The sequence below is a fragment of the Neoarius graeffei genome, chromosome 19 (assembly GCF_027579695.1).
Source record: "Neoarius graeffei isolate fNeoGra1 chromosome 19, fNeoGra1.pri, whole genome shotgun sequence".
Taxonomy (NCBI): domain Eukaryota; kingdom Metazoa; phylum Chordata; class Actinopteri; order Siluriformes; family Ariidae; genus Neoarius; species Neoarius graeffei.
Genome location: NC_083587.1, coordinates 34013215 through 34021951, shown reverse-complemented (window position 1 = coordinate 34021951; position 8737 = coordinate 34013215). Strand labels below are relative to the sequence as shown.

The window sequence follows — 8737 nt, the reverse complement described above, 5'->3', positions numbered from 1 at the left end:
GTGCTGCATGTGTTGCAACAGTGCACATTATGCAGGTGTTTCGTGGCAAGTCAAATGTTAGACTTAGCTCCACTACCCAATATAATAGCTGTCTTGCTAACGTTAAACACGCCTGCATAATGTGCACTACTGCAACACATACAACACATTTGTCCCGTACTTACACTTTGTTGAATTAATTCAATATCATAGTCGCCGGGCGGCACGGTAGTGTAGTGGTTAGCGCTGTCGCCTCACAGCAAGAAGGTCCGGGTTCGAGCCCCGTGGCCGGCGGGGGCCTTTCTGTGCGGAGTTTGCATGTTCTCCCCGTGTCCGCGTGGGTTTCCTCCACAGTCCAAAGACATGCAGGTTAGGTTAACTGGTGACTCTAAATTGACCGTAGGTGTGAATGTGAGTGTGAATGGTTGTCTGTGTCTATGTGTCAGCCCTGTGATGACCTGGCGACTTGTCCAGGGTGTACCCCGCCTTTCGCCCGTAGTCAGCTGGGATAGGCTCCGGCTCGCCTGCGACCCTGTAGAACAGGATAAAGCGGCTAGAGATAATGAGATGAGATCATAGTCGCCACTGAAGTCCACTCGATCCTTGTTTACCGTCAATGGATCGGTCACTCGTCAAACAGTCCGCCAGAATCCGAGTAGGAAATGGCTGAGCGTAGCTGTCAGTCAAACACAAGTTAGCCAATGGGAATGCGTTCCTGGACAGCCTGCCCACACGTGAAGTTTGTGCCAAAACTGCAAACAAAAAGTCAGGGAGCGCAAATGAGAAAAATTACGTCAAACAAAACTGAGAAAGACGCGGAACAAAAATAAAAGGTTTCTGAAGCGTAATAGACTGATATTTTGCACGATTACACGAATAATTTGTTTGCCAGTCTAAAAAAATTGACTTTTTTTTTTTTGTATTTTGATTTGTCGTTTTTGTTTGATATTTCAAAAGTATTGTATGAACATTTTGGCACAAAATTGATTCCATAACAATCTCTCTCTCTCTCTCATATAAAACAGGTTGATAGTTTTCATCCCTTACAATACATTAAGACCTAAATTAACAGGAATGGGATAACAATTTTCAGAATTACTCTGTTAAACTGTGTAACACTTGTGTATTGCCAGTTTTGAGGACATGGACACTAGGGGAGTGTGTGTGTGTTTCTGAGCTCAGCTTACTGCCTCAGTGAAGCTCAGGGTGGTAGAGGAGCTAAGTGAAGCTAGTTGAGCTGCTTGTACAATGGTAAGTTTTGACCATTTTTAAAGAGCTGGTTAAATTGTCAGTCCAAAAACCGGATCATAATTTATCTATAGTTCATCACTTTTGAAAAATATCGCTTTTCCGGGAGTTTATTTGTCAGAAATCGGCCTGTATAGTGCGGGTTCAGTTTGTAGCTTTGCGTTGACGCATTGAATATGAGGCCGTTTTTAGCAACATTATCACTAACTACATATTAGTTAGCTTAGCATGTCTGCTGACTTATTTGTGTCTGGAAGCTCACATACAATAAGCTTAGCTAGATATCATATCCTTGTTTTAGACTTTTTTTGTTCCTAATAAAAAAGCCCATCATGGTAATCCTGCTAGAAGTGTTGTTAATATTTGTACCTCTGTGGTAACTGGTTCTCTACTGAACGTAATTTGATAGTTAGCCAGTTAGCAAGCTAAGGTTTTGACTAGCTCATAATATAGATATGAGACAAGTTTATTTTGTTAACTTTTTTTTTTCTTTTACTTCCTGTGAGTAGGTTTTCTTCACTTACCAAAAAACGTGGCGCATTGACCCTACCTGGCAACCACATAACGCTATAAGGTTAAATATGAAGTGCGATATATATATATTTTTTTGGGGGGGGGTGATATTTTCCTACAAATCCCGCCTCCTGTAATATGATTGGCTATTGCGTCAGCCTTATAAACGTACTGACAGTGTCCAATTGGTGCACGACATGTGAGTATGTACAGCCAGCCAATCATAGTGTCGCAAACCGGATTTCCCGGAAGACGAGTGAAAAAAAAAATAGCTAGAACAACTAACGAATTGAACAAAGCTGTATGTGACAGTAGAGTTTGGTTAAATGTGTTTCACGAAGAAAATAAACATTACAGTGTAAGACTTAGCAAAGAGATAGAAATGAAGCTTATCTGAAGTTAATAGCTGAAGTTTTCTATAGTTTTATAAATGAATTTTGTTAAAACAAGTGTTCATATTAGCATTAAGGCTGTCATGGACAGTAAAACCTTGCTGTGTTTTAAAGCATCAAGGTAAATAGTAACTGGATTCCAGGACATCACCTAAAACATCGTCAGATTTTCACACAAGTCCTAAAAGTAGATAAAGAGAACCCAGTTAAACAAATGAGACAAAAATATTACACTTGGCCATTTATTTATTGAGGAAAATGATCCAATATTACATATCTGTGAGTGGCAAAAGTATGTGAACCTCTAGGATTAGCAGTTAATTTGAAGGTGAACTTAGAGTCAGGTGTTTTCAGTCAATGGGATGACAGTCAGGTGTGAGTGGACACCCTGTTTTATTTAAAGAACAGGGATCTATCAAAGTCTGATCTTCACAACACATGTTTGTGGAAGTGTATCATGGCACGAACAAAGGAGATTTGTGAGGACCTCAGAAAAAGCGTTGTTGATGCTCATCAGGCTGGAAAAGGTTACAAAACCATCTCTAAAGAGTTTGGACTCCACCAATCCACAGTCAGACAGATTGTGTACAAAGGGAGGAAATTCAAGACCATTGTTACCCTCCCCAGGAGTGTAATAATAAGAACACTCCAAGAGCAAGGCGTGTAATAGTCGGCGAGGTCACAAAGGACCCCAGGGTAACTTCTAAGCAACTGAAGGCCTCTCTCACATTGGCTAATGTTAATGTTCATGAGTCCGCCATCAGGAGAACACTGAACAACAATGTGTGTGCATGGCAGGGTTGCAAGGAGAAAGCCACTGCTCTCCAAAAAAAACCCATTGCTGCTGGTCTGCAGTTTGCAGTGGATCATGTGGACAAGCCAGAAGGCTATTGGAAAAATGTTTTGTGGACGGATGAGATCAAAATAGAACTTTTTGGTTTAAATGAGAAGCATTATGTTTGGAGAAAGGAAAACACTGCATTCCAGCATAAGAACCTTATCCCATCTGTGAAACATGGTGGTGGTAGTATCATGGTTTGGGCCTGTTTTGCTGCATCTGGGCCAGGACGGCTTGCCATCATTGATGGAACAATGAATTCTGAATTATACCAGCAAATCCTAAAGGAAAATGTCAGGACATCTGTCCATGAACTGAATCTCAAGAGAAGGTGGGTCATGAAGCAAGACAACGACCCTAAGCACACAAGTCGTTCTGCCAAAGAATGGTGAAAGAAGAATAAAGTTAATGTGTTGGAATGGCCAAGTCAAAGTCCTGACCTTAATCCAATGGAAATGTTGTGGAAAGACCTGAAGCGAGCAGTTCATGTGAGGAAACCCACCAACATCCCAGAGTTGAAGCTGTTCTGTGCGGAGGAATGGGCTAAAATTCCTCCAAGCCAGTGTGCAGGACTGATCAACAGTTACCGGAAACGTTTAGTTGCAGTTATTGCTGCACAAGGGGGTCACACCAGATACTGAAAGCAAAGGTTCACATACTTTTGCCACTCACAGATATGTAATATTGGATCATTTTCTTCAATAAATAAATGACCAAGTATAATATTTTTGTCCCATTTGTTTAACTGGTTTCTCTTTATCTACTTTTAGGACTTGGGTGAAAATCTGATGATGTTTTAGGTCATATTTATGCAGAAATATAGCAAATTCTAAAGGGTTCACAAACTTTCAAACACCACTGTATACACAAAGGATTTTGTTGGATGCTGTCCATAATCCGCACTAATAATGAACTGATTTAACCCTTTGGTGACTGACCCCTTGAACATGGTTCCTCCAGGAACGATGACGTTTCAGTCGTCAAGACAACGGAAAAACTAAAATACAAGAGCATTTTGTTTTGTGCACAAGAGCATTGTGACGTATCTTTCTGTTTTTGTATTTTAGTTCTTCTGTTGTCTTGACAACTGAAAAGTCATAGTTCCTGGAGGAACCATTTTCAAGGGGTCAGTCACCAAATTAAAAACCTGTTATTTAACAAAGGCAAACATAACTGTTATAGTGAAGCTTTCTCTAATGAGATGTTTATTTAACAGTTTACGGAAGGAGGCTCTGGTGTCAGCACTTTTTACCAGCCCGTATGTAGTTTTCACCGTGGGATAGTCTTCAAGACAGACGACTGTACGATTTCTCTAAGAAACTCGTCTTCTTAAAGCTAGACGGCCTTTCGATTTCATAAAATCAGTGAAATTTAGTTCCCTCTGAAATTTCCCTCTGAAAATCTGATGATGTTTTAGGTCATATTTATGCAGAAATGTAGAAAATTCTAAAGGGTTCACAAACTTTCAAGCACCACTGTACATGAAATCGCTCACTTCGCACAGTCAAGCAGACAGAGGAAGTCCGTGTGCACATGCGCAAGTTTACCTTGACTGTGCACTGAGAGTTCTATAGTCATGAAAGTGTTCCGGAATTTCCTGGAATTCTGGATTTTTAGATTTTCCGCTGGATTTTTTCTGCTAATGACCCGGAAATCCGGATATTTGACAAAACTCTTGAAAATCTCCGGTTTTCCGAATAGAGAAATTTATTTTTCGGATTTTTCGCGTTCCTAGACGTGGCGTAATACTTCGCATCGTCCTTGCATGGGCGCAGTCCTTAAATAGCCCAAACACAGTTCATTGATTAAAGACAGGTGTTCTTTGTTAACGTTGCACGTGCCGGAGCTCATTAGGCGTGCGCGCCTTCAGGTGCACGTGCTAAGGCACGCAGGACTGACACTGTTCTGCGCAAGCACAACACAATCGCACTAGAAAGCATGTTCAAGCTGCCAGTGTAGCTGCAGTCTTTTTAGTTGCGAATTACAAGTATTTTCTCTTGTGTTAATAATTCACCATGTCAAAACAAGCAAAACCTTCCTCCTTTTTATGACGTGAAGAGAGGTCAGCAATTTATTATACGTATATATTTTTTCCCATCAAAGTTGCATTGTGTGGTTTCGAAGCTAAGTTTTAGTGCCGTTTCTAGAACACAACATCAAGAAACCGTGGAAGAAACAGCAATAATGGAAGAGCCGGTTTCTAAGCTGCCTAAAACTAGCAATGGTCATTATTTTTTGTTACATAATGCACTCAGGCTGCCAGTCAGTGTGTGACACACACACACACACACACACACACACACACACACACCCTCCCTACGCCCCTGATTTACGTGAGAAATTTGGTATTCATTCATTGGTGTTTAAATTTACAGACAATACGAACTAATGTAAACAATTGGCTTCAACTCGCATAAATCTGAATTGGAAATGTTTAGTTCACTTTAGCTTCTGCAAACGCACAACTCTACTAAAAGATTGATAAACGAGGCTCGATGTCCCCAACATTGAAACCTGAAAGCTTTAGAAACTCTAACAGACCTTTACTTTAACAGTGCTGTTTTGGGATTTTGCTGAGTTTACCTTCAACTGTCTGATTTTTTTTTTCAAAGTAATGAACTGTGCAGCAGGAAAATCACCGCGTTTTCTAAATGCACTCCTGAAAATTACTCATTAACTCGGGGAATTAAATTTGATATTTTTGACATGTTAATCGTTAATGTACATGAAAGAAAAAGGCTTAAAAGTTCTAACTTGTTTTTGTGAAAATAAGTACTAAAATGCACTAGAGTGCAGGGTTTTGCGTGTTACGTTATTAAAATATTTTTGGGGGACGTTGCCCCCCCCCCCCCCCCCCCCCCCCCCATTTCAGGGTTTTTTCCTTTGCTCCACTTTCATCTCTAGTTCCATCATTCTGTCTCTAAACAAACAGCTGATCACACCGAGGTGCTCGTTGACCACCGATATTTATTAGTTTGGTCCTGTGTTTCCTTTCCTTCGCAACTTAGGCCACACCAATTCGATTAGCTGGTTCTCGGAATCGCCGCTTGAAGAAAATGCAAAATAAAAAAAAAAATCGAAATCAAACTCCCGCCAACAGAAAAGGTCACGTGACGTGATATCACGTGACGTCGAAAACCAATCAAATCGCCCCTTTCACTTTTGTTAAAGACGTGTGAAGTAGCCTACTCCTGGTCAAATCTTTTTTTCTGTGCATTGTCGATGTTCAATTGACTGTAATTCATTTGTTTATTTAGCCGATCTGTTTACTGGTTTGCCTGTATTGTTTGCTCTATTTCCACTGCTAATTTTACCATCAGAGCATTTTTTTTTTAATTTTTAGTTTTGTTTCGCCCACTCGCTTCATATTTTTCCTGAAAAAATCCGAGAACCAACTAATTAAATTGGTGTGGCCTTAACGTCTTTTCTTCTCACTTTCCATTAGTCAGTCTTGCATGTTTTATTCGCGTCCTCCATTTCCATCTCCTGTTTCAAATTTGTATCATTGCGCAAACATGGAAAGCCCACCGCATGATGCAGTGTCTTGTATTGCGTCACAGTGAAGCAGTTGTCCCACCACATGATGTATGATGTCGTGTCTTGTATTGCGGCATGGTGAAGCCACGTGGCCCTAAATTCATTAATTGTTCTATTTTTAAAAAACCTAATAAAATTGTAAGTCTGTGATTCAAATTCAGTAGCTTTCGGTCCACTAAACAAAAATAATTTGGTGTCAGGGAAAATTCTTTTTATGACCTACACTTGAAAAATCTGAACGGCAATATAGCTTTAATAAATAAAAAGACGGAATACTGCGCTGTATGAGAAATAAAGCACTTAGTCAGTATTTTAGATAAACTTGAACTTTTACAAAGACAAACTGAGCGGTGTGTGTGTGTGTGTGTGTGTGTGTGTTGGATTCCAGACCATGTTGGCCTCACTGGTAATGAGCAGGCAGATAGTGCGGCTAAAAGCGCAGTCACTGAATGTAAAATTCCAGCTTCAGACCTTCAACATGTGCTGGCATCTTATATTTTAAGGAAGTGGCAGACTGAATGGGATGAATGTCCTGAAAACAACTTGTACAAAATCAAAGACACTTTTATTCTAATTTCAAACCAGATGTGATCAAGTGGTGTGTATCAGGCGTCGTATTGGGTATTCAAGGCTCACCCATGTTTTTTTTTTTTATTAAAGGGTGAAGGACCACCAGCATGCCATTTCTATAGGATCTCTCTGATAATCAAGCGCATTTTACCTTGCTGTCCTGGTCTAAATGTCACAAGGAAACGATTTTGTTCTGAAAATACTTTGGATGATGTTTATAAAGTGCATCTCATCTCATCTCATTATCTCTAGCCGCTTTATCCTGTTCTACAGGGTCGCGGGCAAGCTGGAGCCTATCCCAGCTGACTACAGGTGAAAGGCGGGGTACACCCTGGACAAGTCGCCAGGTCATCACAGGGCTGACACATAGACACAGACAACCATTCACACTCACATTCACACCTACGGTCAATTTAGAGTCACCAGTTAACCTAACCTGCATGTCTTTGGACTGTGGGGGAAACTGGAGCACCCGGAGGAAACCCACACGGACACGGGGAGAACATGCAAACTCCACACAGAAAGGCCCTCGCCGGCCACGAGGCTCGAACCCAGAACCTTATTGCTGTGAGGCGACAGCGCTAACTACTACACCACCGTGCCGCCCACCTTGCGCAATACCAGAAAAATTCAGTTGAAATCAAGCCATTTGAGGCGAATTGGTCCGCCTCTGAAAAAACTTGGCATTTGGATTTCCCGGCAAACATTGATTTTCGTGACTTCGCGTGCGGGACGCCTCCCTCTGAATCCTACGTCAGCGCTGGTTTGTTTATGAGAAAACGACCTGGTGGATTTCTGCAAATTTCTTCAACGTTATCACGTAATTATTAAAATGGTTAACAGATGTATCGTAGGAGGGTGTAGCAACACCAATCATGATGGGATTAGTACTCATCGTTTCCCAAAAGACCGGACAACGAGAGAGAAATGGGAGCGCTTGGTCTACACAGGCTGTGCACTGAAACTGTGCAAAGCTCGCGCAGCCTGCTGGCGCTTCCGCAGGTAACGTCACGAATCTGGCTCCAGACTCCCTTGGGATTTTTCCAGACGCGTTTTGTTATTTTATTTTTTTCTGCTGTAGACAGATGGCCTTGTGCAAAATTACCCTTCTGGATAAGTGTGTAAAGGGTCATACTTTCATATAAAAAAAACACAAAATTGGTCTAGAATATGCACTTTAAGAAGGTGCCACTACAAAAAGTTTTCAAATTTTTATCACATGCGTATTTGAAGGTATAATAATAATTTTTTGATTAATTGACATCGCTGCTTCACAGCTCCTGGATCCAGGGTTTGATCCTAAGATGGGCTTATTGGCTGTGTGGAATGTCCGTGCATGTTCTTCTCATGTCCACGTGGGTTTCCTCCAGGTTCTCAGTTTTGCTCCTACTTCCCAAAAAGATTGGCTAAAATAAATCAGTCCTAATATGATATGTGGACATCTCTGACACAAACAAGCGCCAGCAACCGGCGGTTTTCTCCGCCTACACAGACGGTCTGCGCCGGCTACTCAATCCTAGAAAAAAATAAAAACTTGCCTTTCAGTGTTCAAGTGATTTATATCGTCTCGGCTGCCCACAATTTGCTGCAAGTCCAATTATTTCACCAAGAAATTGTCTTCCATTCGGGTCTAGCATTACTGGAAGCAGCGCCATGTTTG

The 8737-nt window shown here is 41.2% G+C and overlaps 1 protein-coding gene across 1 annotated transcript in view; it reads left to right on the top strand.

Annotated features, from left to right (window-relative positions):
* The first annotated feature begins 1159 nt into the window (after positions 1 to 1159).
* cul1b (cullin 1b) overlaps positions 1160 to 8737 on the top strand; it is a 57260-nt gene continuing 49682 nt past the window's right edge. The window contains exon 1 of the mRNA XM_060900020.1: positions 1160 to 1230. The gene's annotated coding sequence lies outside the window, so the exon portion shown is untranslated. The remainder of the gene's footprint in view (positions 1231 to 8737) is intronic.